The sequence below is a fragment of the Corythoichthys intestinalis genome, chromosome 3 (genome assembly GCF_030265065.1).
Source record: "Corythoichthys intestinalis isolate RoL2023-P3 chromosome 3, ASM3026506v1, whole genome shotgun sequence".
NCBI classification, from domain to species: domain Eukaryota; kingdom Metazoa; phylum Chordata; class Actinopteri; order Syngnathiformes; family Syngnathidae; genus Corythoichthys; species Corythoichthys intestinalis.
In genome coordinates, this window is record NC_080397.1 from 15960620 (window position 1) to 15976510 (window position 15891).

At 38.5% G+C, this 15891-nt stretch overlaps 1 protein-coding gene across 7 annotated transcripts in view; it reads left to right on the forward strand.

The window, feature by feature from the left end:
* The window catches only part of mef2cb (myocyte enhancer factor 2cb), a 145324-nt gene that overhangs the window by 39591 nt on the left and 89842 nt on the right, over window positions 1-15891 (forward strand). The window contains exon 1 of one of the 7 annotated variants that reach the window (XM_057831029.1): window positions 6928-8126. The exons of the other annotated variants lie outside the window; for them this stretch is intronic. The gene's annotated coding sequence lies outside the window, so the exon portion shown is untranslated. Of the gene's footprint in view, window positions 1-6927; window positions 8127-15891 lie in introns of those variants that run through there. 7 annotated transcript variants of the gene reach the window in all.

Consider the following 15891-nt stretch of genomic DNA (forward strand, 5'->3'; position numbering starts at 1 on the left):
GAGTTGGGAAAAATGTTTATCAGGGTTCCCGCGGGTACTTAAAATGTCTAAAAATCTGGATAATCAAGGTCTTAAATTGTCTTAAATTTAATGGAAAATTGCAGTAAGTATTACATTTCCAGACGATGCGTTTAATGGCAGGAAAATAACTGTTGTCAGCCTTAAATATCTAATGGTGTGTATTTGTTTTAACAATGGCTATGTACTAAAGTTTGGGATTAATATATGTAATACGGTCCATAGCCTCGGCATTCCATTCGTCAGTGACTTGAGTTGTCGCCATGATGCCATTTCCGGGTTATTCGTGGCTTTAGAGGTGAGGGGAAATATGCAGAGATGGGAAGTGTAAATTTAATCAAAATGGATGGTTTATTTAAGAGGTAGTTGGCCTCTAGTGAAAATAACAACAGTGCCTGGTGCAAAGTAAGGATTTGACAACATATCGAAAAGGTGTTATATATACATTATATAAGGTCATCGATATGCTACTATCAAGAATCGATATATCATTCGAGAAAGATGTCACTGTTTTGAAAAACAAAATAAATAAATAAATCAAAGGAACCAACAAGTTGCTACCAAATCTTCCATTAGAATAGTGTCTACGTTAGCACACTAGCTGTCACTGACAGCACTAAACATCCAATTCATTTTGATTGGAAACAAGAAATTGTTGCGACAAGTTTTGGTCTTAACTGATATTTTTAAGGTCTTAAAAAGCTATAAATTTGACTTTTAGAATGGTACAAGAACCCATCTTTGTCTTCAATGGTCCATTTTTTTAATCGAAACAAATGAATATGAGTGGCATTAATTATGAATTCAGAGCTTGCTGCTCGTGTATCAGGTTTACACTGTGTGTGGAGAAAAGACAACGCCTGGAAACATAACACCAGCCTTGGTTAAACTAACACGAATAGTGGCACAGCCTGAGTTTAATGATGCACACAATGCTCACGATTATCAATCATAGAGCTGGGGGGGGAGTTAATGCAGCGCTTTTTCCGCTACTGATTTTTTTTCTTTTGAATGCCAAACTTTAGCATTGCTGAATCTCTCGTACTGTCTTTCGTCCTATCTCACCAGTCCCCTCTTGATACATTACAATCTAGGTTACTCGGTTTCCGAGTAGAGCAAAGGGACCTGAGGAGAAAGAGAGGAGGGAAAGAAAAAAATCCCAGAAGGTCATATCTACAGTATGAAGGACATCCTTGTTGAAGTACACAACCATGTACTTCTTCGCAAATCAAACGCATCCTTGCCACAACATGCCATGTGATAGTTTAGCATGATTACAAAAAAAAGTGAGCATATACAATTCTATGGATGAGAGGTTCTGTTAAAAAAAACAAAAACAAAAAAAACATTTTGAATAAAATTAAAAATGAATAAATGCAATATTTACTGTTTTTTTTTTTTATATTTAAAAATCTGTAATTTTGACTGGGAGGTACAAAATAAAAGAATATAAAAAATAAAAAATGATGCAAAAAAGGGAAATTAACATAAATAATATAGTAGTAATAATAACAGTAAAAAAAACGGTTAAAAAATAATTTAAAAAAAGACTTGGCAAATCTTGAGACATTTGGACTGGGAGGGTTGGCCGCAATCTATTGTAAAAAAAATTTAATTAAATTAAAAAAATTAAAAAAAACATACTGTGTATATATATATATACACAGTGTATTACAAACGTGAGTACACCCCTCGCATTTCTGCAGATATTTAAGTATATCTTTTCATGGGACAACACTGACAAAATGACACTTTGACACAGTGAAAAGTAGTCTGTGTGCAGCTTATATAAGAGAGTTAATTCATTTTCCCCTCAAAATAACTCAAAATATAGCCATTAATATCTAAACCCCTGGCAACAAAAGTGACTAACCTCTTAGAAACTACATCCCTAAATGTTCAAATAGAGTACTGCTTGTTATTTTCCCTCCAAAATGTCATGTGACTCGTTACAGGAGTGCTGTCAGCATTGCTGCAGAGGTTGAAGAGGTGGGGGGTCAGCCTCTTAATGCTCAGACCATACACCGCGCTCTACATCAAACCGTTTGCTGAACATATGTCAACAAGCACATAGATTACTGGAACCATGTCCTATGGTCTGATGAGACGGGCGGGCTGTGAAATGAATAAAAATGAAATAATGCTACAACAATTGATTTAAATATTTCAAAAATAGTCATTTTGACTGGGAGGTATGAAATTAAATAAAATAATAAAATTAAAAATAAATAAAAAATTCAGATAAAAAATAGTCAAACTAAAAATATAGTGATAATAATAGTTAAAAATAAATAAATAAATGAATAAACACTTGGCAAATCTTAAATCATTTGGAGTGGGAGGGATGGCAGCAATCTCTCTCTCGCTATATATATGTATATACGTATATATCCCTCATACTGTACATGGTACTGTTCCAATCAACATATATGAAAGATAGCCTAGTGCCGAAAGCAATGTTTCTTGGAGGTGCCATACATGCTCTTTGCAGCCAGAGGTGACGCAACCAAGCCGCTGAAGGAAAAAGAGAAGTGCACCTCGTGGCTGCATGAAGGTTAGCCGTGTTAGCATTAGCCCGCGGGCCTTAATTGAGGCCAGGAGGGAGCATTTAATAATTGCTGTCAGAAGATCAAATTTAATTCTCTTCTCTTCGCAGCCACCACTGCTGTAGGGGGAGAGTGAAACAAATTGTCATCAGAGATTTCTAAATGAACAAAGCTTTTAATTAGTGTGATTAGAAGACTGTGGCAGCCAGGAGAAGTCGGGGGGGGGGGGGGGGGGGGTGATGAAATCATCACCCTCACTGCGATGTCTACTGTTTATACGGTGCTCGGTTGAAGAGGTGGGGTATAAGAAAGGAGTGGGGGGGTCGCAAGTTCAGGTCTTCATAACTAACCTATACAGCTTTCACCCCTTACGCCTGCACTCTCGTTTCCTTTCTCCCCCTCTACTAGAGACTACAGAGACATTGTCTTAGTCGGCAGAGAACATAATTGGGTGAATATGTCAGTGCTTTGTGTTGTAAGTGACATGACTTGCGGCTGTTCCTGTGAGGGCAGGTGGTTAGTCTCGCTGAGAGGTAACTATTAGTTTGTTGTTCATTCATTTTTTTTTTATATAAAGCATTTGACAACTAGAGATGCCAAAGACGCACACAGTTCATTTACCGTTACCTGTGGCCCATCTTTGTATATTGCAGTGGCGGATACCTGTCTTTCAATGAGGCAAAGCTCAAAGTGTGTTGGCCTGTGAGTGCTTTGTGACATTGGAGGGGCTCAGCATCACCCGCTGCTCGGTAGGGAAAGAAACTAGAGTGCCGGAAGTCAAATCTCCAAACACTATAATTAAAAAATATATATGTATTTTAAATGAAATAGAAGCTCAATTTTTTTGCCAGTACTTTTTAACTAAGAAAGTGTCGCTAGGATGATTAGGAAACTACTCACTACATCTAAGAACAACTGAATGAGGATTGAAAAATGTTAATACGACAAGAGCACAGATTCGCTCATTTTGCTTGGAATTAAAAACGGATTCAGCCTCAGACAGATCATCCAATCATCATGCAGGGATGCAGAGCCAGCAGAGCCCCACCCCACTGCCCACAGAGCCCCAGAGATGCATAGTGTAGTAGTAGTGGAGAATGCACTCACAACTCTGGGGACGCACACTGTTTAAAGGACTGTGAAGCTGTGCAAATGAATGAAAAGCAAGCCACATCGTAACCACTGATAAGAAGCTAATTCTCAACAAAAGTTGAGTGTGTTGTAGTGCCTATTTAGTCAATGACATGTACGCACAACAGTATACATTTGATCACTTATTTTGGGACATTTTGGGGGAAGTTGGGATGCCTTGGCGGAGCAATCACTAATGGTATTTTGACACTGTATTAAGCTTTTGGTAGCATTGTAGTCTACATTTGAGGAGGTGACTAACTGTAGTGTTGCAAATAACCAAACAATGACAGGAAGAGGGGAGTGAAAGAAAGAGAGGAGGAGGATGTCAAGAAACACTGCTTATGCTGATGTATTTCAACTTACACCATCAGTCTGTAAAACTTGCGACACTGATTTAAAATAACGGAAAAGAAAAACCGGTGTTGTTCCATTTGTTTACCTGATAACAACCTATGGGAGCCTGAAAAAAATCTGAAAGTTTTCAAAAAAGTATTCAAAAGCATTTAGACTGGTAAGGACAAGCATTGTATGCGTGTTACGTTACAATGCTACATAAGACATCGCCTACTAGTGGCCTGGCATGTGTACTACAGAAATTCAAATTCCACTGTGAATATTGTCACGTACCAAGTTTATTGCATTTCTACCTGTCCTTTTTAGCTAACTGTACCGTTCTCTATTCTATTTTTATTTTAAATTGCCTTTCAAGATGACATGTCTGTTCTTGGTGTTGGGTTTTATCAAATAAGTTTCCCCAACTTATTTTTTCTATTTTTCCTCTTCATTGCGCATTTTATGGCTGGTGCGGCTTATAGTTCGAAAAATACGGTAATCAAAAACCCTGATCTCTTTTAGGCGGACACATTAAGTCGACTATTTTTTTTTTTTTTGGTACCCATGTGTTCGCCCTCACTTCCACGTGTGTGTCCTTTGGCTCGCCTGCCTTTGGCCCAGCAGCTGTGGTTTTTACAGCCCTTGGCCTTCTTTCAGAAAGGGGGGCTGACGCATTGTGTCAAGTCACCGCGTCCTTGGGGAAGTCAGCACAAGGCTATATGGAAAGATGGCTCTCACCTGTCTCGCCGTCGCCTCTGACGGATGACTACCTGTCTCCACGGCCGCTCGGGTGGCCTACCGTTTGTTGCTGCTGAGTGAGATGTGCAGCTGTGCACATGAAGGCTCGCGCTCCAAAACTCCCCACGAATACCATTTGAAAACTTAAATGTCCGAGGAACCAAAAAATATTATTTTACAAAAGCAGCCAATTGAATATCACAAGGGTAAGAGTAACCGTTTCAATCAATGTATTTTACAGACCATAAGTCGCACCTGAGTATAAGTCCCTCCAGCCAAAAAATGCCCAAAAAGAGAGGGAAAAAACATATATAAGTCACACTGGGTATAAGTCGAATTTTGGGGAGGTCATTTCGTTTAATCAGAAACCAAGCACAAACATTATACATTATTGCTGCAATAAAACAGAGAACATAGGGCTAAATAGGTATATGTTAACATGTTAGAATTTATTCAGATAACTCTAAACAAAACAAACTCTCAATCTCACTCCAAGTCACAATTTCCAAATCCATTCAAGTCTTCATCTACAGTATCACTTTTGACAAACTGCACAAACTCGAAGTAGAGGGCATGCCTCGAGTATAAGAATAAACATACGTCGCACCTGAGTATATGTCGCAGGCCCGACTAAAATATGAAAAAAAAAAATGTGCGACTTATAGTCCGGAAAACACAGGAGACATGTGTTTCATATACAGGTATTTCAATTATAATATGGAGAACAGTATTCAAATGTTCCCAAAACTATTGAACACATTGAGTGTCCTTTTACATAATTCTCTACCTTCTGATGCTATGATCTCATCTTGTATTGCTCTCTTCAGAAGGGCGACTCCATCGACGTTTGCACCAATCTTTTTGATATCATCACTTCCTTGTAAGTGTTCTATTTTTGTCCAATCGGAAAAAAAAGTATTGCTTAGCATGTCATTCGAGGTTCCATGTTGTTTTCACAATATTACGCAGTGGCTTCCTGGAAATATTTTTAGCAAATGACTGAAAATAAATTGTATGGGGAAGTCAACATGACGCCTTGTAATAACCCAGATCCAGAAAGTTTTACTGCGTCTTTCTCATGTGGGGAAGTGTACATGTCTTTAGGTTTTGGTTTTGAAGAGATTTAGGATAGGAAGCAACTTTGATTGTCTCGGGCTGCTGATGTCACATCCTTCCACAAACTTTCCTGTATTCTTGGCCTCTAAGACCTTAGGGTTCGGATTTGACAGGGTGAATCACAAGAAGTGAAACATTACTGGGAGAGTGTCATGGGGTATGCTTGCATGGACAAAATTTCTTCAATCCGATGAGCGTTCAGATTAAAGTTATGATCGGAGACACTGTGTTCATTGACACTAAAAATATAGACCCGATTAGGTATTGTGTGTTCATGCATCAGAACGTCAGTCGGAACAAATTACAGTGATCCCTCGCTACTTCGCATTTCAAACTTCGCGCCCTCAGTCCATCGCGGATTTTTTTTTTCAATTTAAAAGAAATGAAAAATACAGATGAGCTGTCCCGAGCCGATCGCTTAGTCTCACTCTCCCTCCCTCACTCTCCCTGCTCTTTGTTGTTCAGGCAATGCACTGGAGTTACTTATTAAAGTTAACGATGATTGATAGACGTCTTCTGTTTGATCTTGCCACAGATCAGATTGTTTAACTTGTCAAACAGTTGCTGTGGCAACTCATTGTGTGTAAGTGAGGAGATGGAGCAGAGTTGAGTGGACTCACTCAATGAAGCATTTAATAAAGACAAGCATTTTTATACTTTATTCTAGTTTAAAATTAATTCAGTGGGACAGTAACATGCTTAAAACCTATAATTATTACATTTGAAGTGCTTAAATACCATGTACTAAAATAAACAGATACATGTTTTTTTTTTGTTTTTGTTTCGTTTTTTTTAATATATAATTTGGGTGGGAAAAAGTGAAAAAACATTGTCTCATAGGTAACTTATATGAATCTTTTTCCAATGCTAAATCTGAATAAATACATTGAACATGTGTTCAATGTATTTATTCAGATTTAGCATGACAAAAAAAAATTTTTTTTTTTTTTTTTTTGGGGGGGGGGCGCCACTTCACGGTTTTTCATATATCGCAGCGGATTCTGGTTCCCATTAACTCGAAAAACAAGGGGTCACTGTATTTTGAAACTTTTAAAGAGGTTTTTTGTAACCAAGTGTTCGCTGAAATGTTCAGTTACAAACAATGTATGTATTTCGATGCATTCTCTTCTTGTTGTTGTAGATGAATTAATAGGTCTGAAACTCTTCTTTTGTCCCATGCAACAAACCAAAATGAAGTCCATGTCTACTATGTCTTTTTGTTACAACAACAAAAGCACATGAACAGGACGTACTTGTAATTACCAATGTGGTAAGGTTCATCTTTCCCACAGCATGTGACGGCAGTATGACCAAATATACCAGAAAAAATAGTAGAAGAAGAAGAGGACGCCCTACTAACTTCCATGTCAACAAAATATTAGTCTGTCCATTTAGACTTTAAACCAGAGGTCGGGAACCCATGGCTCGCGAGCCAGATCTGGCTCTTTTGATGGCTGCATCTGGCTTGCAGGCAAATCTTTGCTTATTGAAAAAAAAAAAGTTTCGTTATACTCATTTGCGCATTGCGTGAAACGGCGACGTCACCGCCGACTGGAAAGCCGGTTCACAGTAATTTTAGCCTGAAAGTGGCAGACATACATGTTGTCGTGTCTATCTACCTAGCTATTTATCTATCAATCGCATAGGCAACGCAGATGAGGCAGAGACACTGTTCAAGTGGGGTTGCCGTATTTTGCTGTCCAAAATACCAGCCGATGTGCACATGTGCGTGAGATCAGGAAGTAAACTTCCCTTTTTTTTGGTTTCATTTTTCGCGTTGTCAGCTAATTTTAGAATCCCTTTTGAGAAGATGGCAAAAAGAAAAAAAGACGAGGAGTATCGTACTTTTCAGCAGGACATAAGGACATAAATGCGGCACGGTTGTTTTATCTCGCTTTGGATGAGTCAACCGATGTAAGCAATTTATCCAGCGTGTTCAGCGTTATTGAAAGGTTTTGACTATGAAAGGGACAACATGAGGGGAGGATTTATTCAAGTCCTTCACTGAGTTTGATTTAAAAAAAAAAAAAAAAAAAAACGATGGATAAACTTATTTTTGGTGTGCACCGATGGTGCTCCGTGCGTGTTGGGGAAAAACAGGATTTGTGGCGCTTCTTCGTGAACATGAAAATAGACGCATCCTAAGTTTCTCAATGCCTGCATGAAGCTTAATTCCACCAAGTATCAACCAGACTACAAAGCCATCAGCAAAACCATGCAGCACCAGAAGTCGCATTAATGGTAAGAAATACTCATCATTAATTAGCAACAGCATAACAATATTATTAAAAAGAATTCAGAGACTTATTGTACTTTAAACGTGTTGAAATCACATAAACTTTGGAATAGAATGTTGATTTGAATATGCTGGTTGGAATATTCTTGAATCGGGTGTATACATGAAGCATTTTCATTGTAGTCTTGCCTTTAATTCCGAATAAAAGTGTCCAGGTAAACATACCTATTAAATCACACTTCATCACATTTCATGTTTAAGTTGAACAGTTGCTCAAAACTGGGGTTGTCGAGGAGACATCACATCCAGTTAGCAGATTGGAAATATGTAAATAAAAGACATTTTCAATAGACAGACGTCATACTTCTAAAGTACATGAATATTGACAATAGAATACGTTGCTGTCTTGCTAATGATCGGAATAGATCATGCGCTAATAGAAAGAGACAAGCGAGAATATACTCCGATATCTTAAAACAGACTTATAAGAGGACGCTCACACACACATGCAAAACATTCAGGTTTAGCTAAAACCTTCACTGAGGAGAATGAACACATTATAAGATGATCCGCCACTATCACGTTAATCCACGGGTGTACATGTTACTAATCTCTTTAGCTGCTAACATGCTAAATTAGCTGTAATATCTGCAACAATTCAAAGCCACAGAGGCCCACCTACGCATGGGCTACCACCCAGCTTCAGGTCACTTGGAGAAGATATAGACATTAGGGAAAATGGAGGAGGGAGAAGTAGTAGCGCGAGCCATTCGTCACCCTACCTATCTCTCTGTGACAGACAGCGAACGCTACGTCCCACATAGACGAGTCACCGCCGCTAATGACATTAGAGGCACAATGAGACCCGGTACACGTTTTTTTTTCTCCTCTCTCCCATGCTGCGTGGCCATTGACTCGCAGGATCCTCTCATTTCTGCTGCTGCGTCCCAATCCTCGGAGGTACCACGTGTGCCAAGCGTAACTCTAATTCCTACTCCAAAACGGACTAATGTTTGCTACATGTAAAGTGACTGATGAGAGATACAACAGACACCCAAGAGAAAACCCTTTTACAAAAACAAGACCGTTTCGTGACATGCTCAAGTAAAAACAGAATACAAACATTCATGTTGCATTAGAAAAATTATAAAATCCCACTTTCTTCTCTTCAAGGAAATGAGGGTTTATTTAAAAAGTGAGCACGTTTATTTTAATGTACCATACACGTCCTAAAAGGTTTACTTACTGTAATGTAATATGTTATTTCGAATCTTTACAACCACATTTCCTTAGAGGATAAGGAGATAGATACTTGCAATATATATGTCTATATTTATATAGACATATACTGTAGATATATATATATATATATATATATATATATATATATATATATATATATATATATATATATATATATATATATATACACATCTACTATTACCAAATGTGTTGCAGATGTACTGTACGGTGAGTTTGACACCGTGCTGCTGGGGTGGGGTTTCTTAGGAAAAACATCAACAAACCTGTCACGATAAATCACCTTCTTCAATTTGCTTTAAACGTGGACGTGTAGAGAATTACAATACAAGAACTCTCCTGTCAGCAGATTTTTGGACATTGCGTGATACCCAAGCGTCACTTTTAGTTTCAACATTTTTTCCTCTGTGCATTTCTCTGAATGTAGGAATAAGTTGATCATTCTGTGCAATGAGTCTTACAAGAACTGCCTTTTGTGGAACCTCCTTATTAAGCAATAGAGGTATTTCCTAGAAAATGGAAGTACTATATCTTTCGGAGTATAAGTCTTACCAGTCTTTTCACCATTTAGTTGAATGAGAAAGAGTGAGTACTATAATCAGTAAAATGGACAACAAAAAGCTAAATATGCATCTGTTAACTTAAAATGAACAGTTACCCTATTTTTTGGAATGTAAATCACTCTGGAGTATAAGTCGCACCCATGGCCAGAAAAACACTGTGACTCAAAGTTCGGTATTCAGGTAACTATATTTCAAACATAAATGAAAAAATAAGCAATTTACAGTCCGAACGATATACTTGTAAAATGCTGTATCAGAAGATAAGGTATGTCCATACTTTGACCGGGTGAAAAAGATTTTTTTTTTTTTTTAATTTCATATCGTCCGATTCTTTTCAATGTTTTTAAACTTATTTTTTATGTTGTTTTTTTTTTTTCACTAATAGCTTTTATGCAATGTTGTCTGCCATTGAATATTAACGTTGAGCTAGCGAGCAGGCGCTTGAAAGATACAGTGAGTATTTTGTATTTTAGTGCACGACATGTGTATCTTTTTTTATGTGCGTTTAGCTTGACTGTTTACCTCACTTGTTGTGTAATAGACCACTTGAAAGCTATCAACTTTGGACTCTTTTTGGGGGACTGTTCAAAATATATTTGCATGCAGTTTGCATCTGCATATTCATATAATCGATTAAATATGACAAGGCCAATCAGCGAGAACTAAAAATGTTCGATTTTCAATCTCAATCTTAAAATTGCTCATCCCTAGCTTAGCCTTTAATATAATTATAGTTAATTAAAGTACTGTATTTTCCCGACTACAAGTCACACTTTTTTTTTCACAGTTTGGCTAGGCTTATCTATATCTATCTGTGTTCTATCTATATTTTCTATCTATATTATATATAGATCCATATTTTTTTGCCCTCTGACCGCCAACAGCCTGTTTTTTAGGATAGAGTTATCTGAAAAACTTTTAATGTGTTACATTAATAGATTCCTATTTTGCCTACTGTTATCCATTTCACTATTATTATGTTAAACGTATATTTGTTCTTAGTTTCTGATAAATTCAAAAGTCAGTTCAAATGGATCGGACGTCTATGGCCGTCAAAGGCAGCCAATCAGTTAAAATGAATGTTAAATAAAAACCAAACCAACAACTGATTGCTAGTCATAGTATCTCTGTACTTCTTACTAGTTTGTTGTTGTGTGACTACAAAAATTGAAAGTAAATCCCTCCTTCTTTTTTGTCACTTGTTCGTTTCATACTCAGTCCGCATTAACGAGCACCCAACAGACTGTTACAATGTGTGCTGCGTATTAGTTTTTAGTGACTAAACGCTAGGGAGAGAGGTGACCTAGAATCGAGCCTTGTGGTGCACACCAGAGTGTTCGTGTTCTCGTCGTCCTCTCAGCTCCCACTTCGGAGACAGCGAGAGAAAGAGCGCTCATTAGATGTATGTGCTGAATCTCCCTCCGATTCTGCCATCCTCCCCCTCCAACCTTCATCTTTCTCTCTGGTTCGCTCTCTCTGTCCGTCTGCTTAACAGATGGGAGGGTCATGGCTACAGCGCTTCCCCTCCCCCTGGAGAGGCCTGGTGCCTGTTCAAAAGATCTCTTATTTTGCCTCACTCTATTTCCTTCACGTGCGTATGTATGTGTTCTTCGCGTCATCCTCCATTGTCACCTGTCCAGCTCAAAGCCCACAGAGCCAGGACCCGTGATATTGAACAAGCAGAGGAGCAACTGTTGTCCTTCTGTCTTCATGGTACAACCACCTACTTCGACTTTAGCAGGCGCCCACTCATTTTTCTTTTCCTAGCTCTCAGCAAGCACACATTTATTAGTCAGGTAGGGCTGCCACGATTAATCCGCTCATCGAACACTGATCGGTTCTCTGGCGGACAGTTTTTTCTTAGAGAAAAACCGGGCATCTGATTTGGATTCTGCACCCAAAAACAATAGTGTTGCCCAATGTTATCCAGTTAATAAAAATTATTTTGAAAGTCGATTAATTGAATGGACATTGATGACATAATTATTTTTTCCAAAGCTTCTTTACAGTAAATAGTTTTTAATGTTTACTGTACAGATTTCTGGCTGTCAAAGAGGTCTAACTTCTTCTAACGAGGTCTAATGAAGTCTAACGAGGCTCCACTCGTTACCTGTATTAATTGCACCTGTTTTAACTCATTATCGGTATAAAAGACACCTGCCCACAATCTCAGTCCGTCACACTCAGAACTCCACTATGGCCAAGACCAAAGAGCTGTAGAAGGACACCAGGATGGGAAGACTGAATGTACAATAGTTAAAACGCTTGGTGTAAAGAAATCAACTGTGGGAGCAATTATTAGAAAATTGAAGACATACAAGACACTGATAATCTCCCTCGATTTGGGGCTCCATGCAAGATATCACCGCGTGGCGTCAAAATGATAACAAGAACGGTGAGCAAAAATCCCAGAACCACATGGGGGGACCTAGTGAATGACCTACAGAGACCTGGGACCACAGTAACAAAGGCTAGTATCAGTAACACAACGCGCCACCAGGGACTCAAATCCTGCACAGCCAGACGTATCCCCCTGCTGAAGCCAGTGCATGGCCAGGCCTGTTCACTAGAGAGCATTTGGATGATCCAGAAGAGGACTGGGAGAATGTGTTATGGTCAGATGACACCTAAATAGAACTTTTTGGTAGAAACACAGGTTCTCGTGTTTGGAGGAGAAGGAATACTGAATTGCATTCGAAGAACACCATACCCACTGTGAAGCATGGGGGTGGAAACATCATGCTTTGGGGCTGTTTTTCTGCAAAAGGACCGGGACGACTGATCTGTGTAAATGAAAGAATGAATGGGGCCATGTATCGAGAGATTTTGAGTGAAAATCTTCCATCAGCAAGGGCATTGAAGATGAGACGTGGCTGGGTCTTTCAGCATGACAATGATCCCGAACACACAGCCAGGGCAACAAAGGAGTGGCTTCATAAGAAGCATTTCAAGGTACTGGAGTGGCCTAGCCAGTCTCCAGATCTCAACCCCATAGAAAATCTGTAGAGGGAGTTGAAAGTTCGTGTTGCCCAACGACAGCCCCAAAACATCACTGCTCTAGAGGAGATCTGCATGATACCAGCAACTGTGCGAGAAAAGCTTGTGAAGAGTTACAGAAAACGTTTGGCCTCTGTTATTGCCAACAATGGGTACATAACAAAGTATTGAGATGAACTTTTGGTATTGACCAAATACTTATTTTCCACCATGATTTGCAAATAAATTCTTTAAAAATCAAACTGTGATTTTCTGTTTTTTTTTCCCACATTCTGTCTCTCATGGTTGAGGTTTACCCATGTTGACAATTACAGGCCACTCTAATATTTTCAAGTGGGAGATTTTGCACAATTAGTGGTTGACTAAATACTTATTTGCCCCACTGTATATATATCTTATGAATCTCATTTTTAAAAATGTGTTTCTTTATTTTTTTATCTTATTTTTCAATGCTTGAAAAAGTGTGGAACAGTAAAAATTCTCTGATTTATGTAGTCTTCATTAAAACAACAATTTTAAAAAATTCAACTTCATTAAGCAACAACAATTTACAGTATTTATTTAAATTAATCTCTTCACTTTTTGGTCACTGATTTCAAATATTCTGTCTGTTTTGTTCTGCATGCTTTAGTTTTCATGCAATTAGCATTTCTTATATTCTAATATTAGTTGTATTTTATACAGATTCTTCAAACAGTTTCAGCCACAACCAGTTCTTTTCATTCCTTTGTGTAGTTATATACAATTTTCTTCAACATGTCAACAATAATATGTCATAATTGACTGATTATCACATATTGAAGAACCTTTTTACTGTTGTACCGAACCTGTACTGAACCGTGACCCCCTTACCGAGGTACATACCGAACCGTTACTTACCGTTACCCCTACTAGATAGTATTTGTTACTTTTACCAGTACCATATTTTTCTCATACTGCTACTATTTTATTTTTCTCTCGGTCAACATGGTGGAGCATATCATAAAGTATGTGCTGCTCGCACACTGCTAAGATGATACGCTCCTCCATGTTGACAGTTTTTTTTTTTTTTTTTTTTTTTTTTTTTTTTTTTTGTAAGTCAAGCAGTGTTATAGAATCATTGAAACATGAAACTTTCAGGGTTGACCAGTGTCCACACAGCTGATTTGTCGATCAATAAATCTGTTACTGATTGGTTGTAGTGCCAGGCAACAGTGAGAGAAATAGAACCATTTCCTATTTTCTTAAATCGCATTGCTGGTCCGAGTTTGCACGTTTACGTTCATGAGCGCAAAATTTCACGTGCACGAACGTCGCGTGTCGCAGCAGGGTTGGAGATTTTCGCCTCGTCGCGCTCGTTCCATAAAAAATGTATTGAACACGAGCGACATCGTCTTTTGTGTGTCTCACTCCTTAGAGCAATCACCTCTGCTTTGGGTCTGTTTTTCACGTTCCTAGCTCACCTCATATGCCTCCCAGAGGTCAGAGGTCCCTTGTGAAAAATTCCTCTAGAGGATTACCGCCATGTGCCACATGACCACATTCACTAAGCGGCGTTTGTTTCCCGGTCATTTCACCGCCTTGGCGTCACTAGCCCAAATTGGATTGAGTGATTCACTTGGTAATCTGTTAACTGATGCTCTATACCTGCCACGGGCGTGCTCATAACCAGAAATGGCCTGGCAGTCGTACAGGACGGAGGCAGGTGTTGCATCGATGAGAAGGAGGAGGTAAAAGGAAATGAACGTGAGAAGGGATGAGAGGAGGAGGAGTGCTGCATGGCTGGCACCGCGAGCCAAAAGCAGGGATTAAATGTTCAGGACATGGGCTTTGTCTTAATGTTACATAAGGCCTAAGGTGTTGCCCCGCCGGGTGTTGACATTGAGAGGTTCAGCCGTGCTCACTGGTGCTTTGGGAGGATTGAGGAGGAGGTGGTAGAGGCCAGCAGGCAGGGATCATTGAAGTAACCCCTGGCTTTTTGGAGCCCTGCCCGAGCTGGCGAGTGTTGACTACAAAGGCCGGGAGGGGATGATGCTGTCAGCCTGTGATTGAGGTACGCTGCTGGCTTGATTGATACGCTTGTCTGGCTTTCTTGTGCCAAGCGTCTTTAGTTGGCTTGTAATCCCACTTTGTCTGACAACATCCCTCTTTGTTTCCTTCCAGGGGGCATCGCTTTGTTTTTTTCTGTCTTTAAAGATGGGCGTGTTTGCACAAAAATCTTCTGGATAGCCTCCTCACGACTGCCAGAGTTATTTTAGATCTTCTTATTATTTCCCCAACTGCCAGAGATGCTTTGTATGCATATCTCATACCGCCTGTTTGAGGTTTTCAGACTATATGATATTTGACGTGAGTGTCATTAATGAAATCAAGGCATATTTTGCTGTTTTCTTTAAAAAAAAAAAAAAAAAGTTTAAATTGTCATTTACTTTATCATAGCCTAGTGGCTGCCAGTGACGGTGATGGACGTTCAGACCATTGTAACTGATCAAATGAGCGTTTGGATGCCTATCACCGTCAATGCCGGTGAAGGAGTTATGTGACTTATTGTCTCTTTCAAAATAATTGCCCGTTTTTTTTTTTTTTTTTTTTTTTCCTGAAAGATTTTAATTGTAAGTAAATATGAAAAAAATAAACAAAGGGTTTTTTCCTTCTTTACTGTATTTTTTTAGGTAAAGAAACTATATACTGTATGTATTTTTAAATATAACTGAAACAATAAAAAAAATTGTTTTCATTTTAAGTATGTATTTTTCTTTTTTTTTTTTTTTTTTAAGTCATTCGCAATCAATGGTAGTCAATGAAATTAAACTCCATAATAATGTTAACTCATTGGCAGCCATTGATGGCGATAGATGTCCAATCCATTTGAAGTTTTATTTATTTTTTCCATTTTTAAAAAACATAAATAAATATAGATTTTTAATTAAAACAACAAAAAATAAGATATTTTTTGTTTTATGTGTTTCAA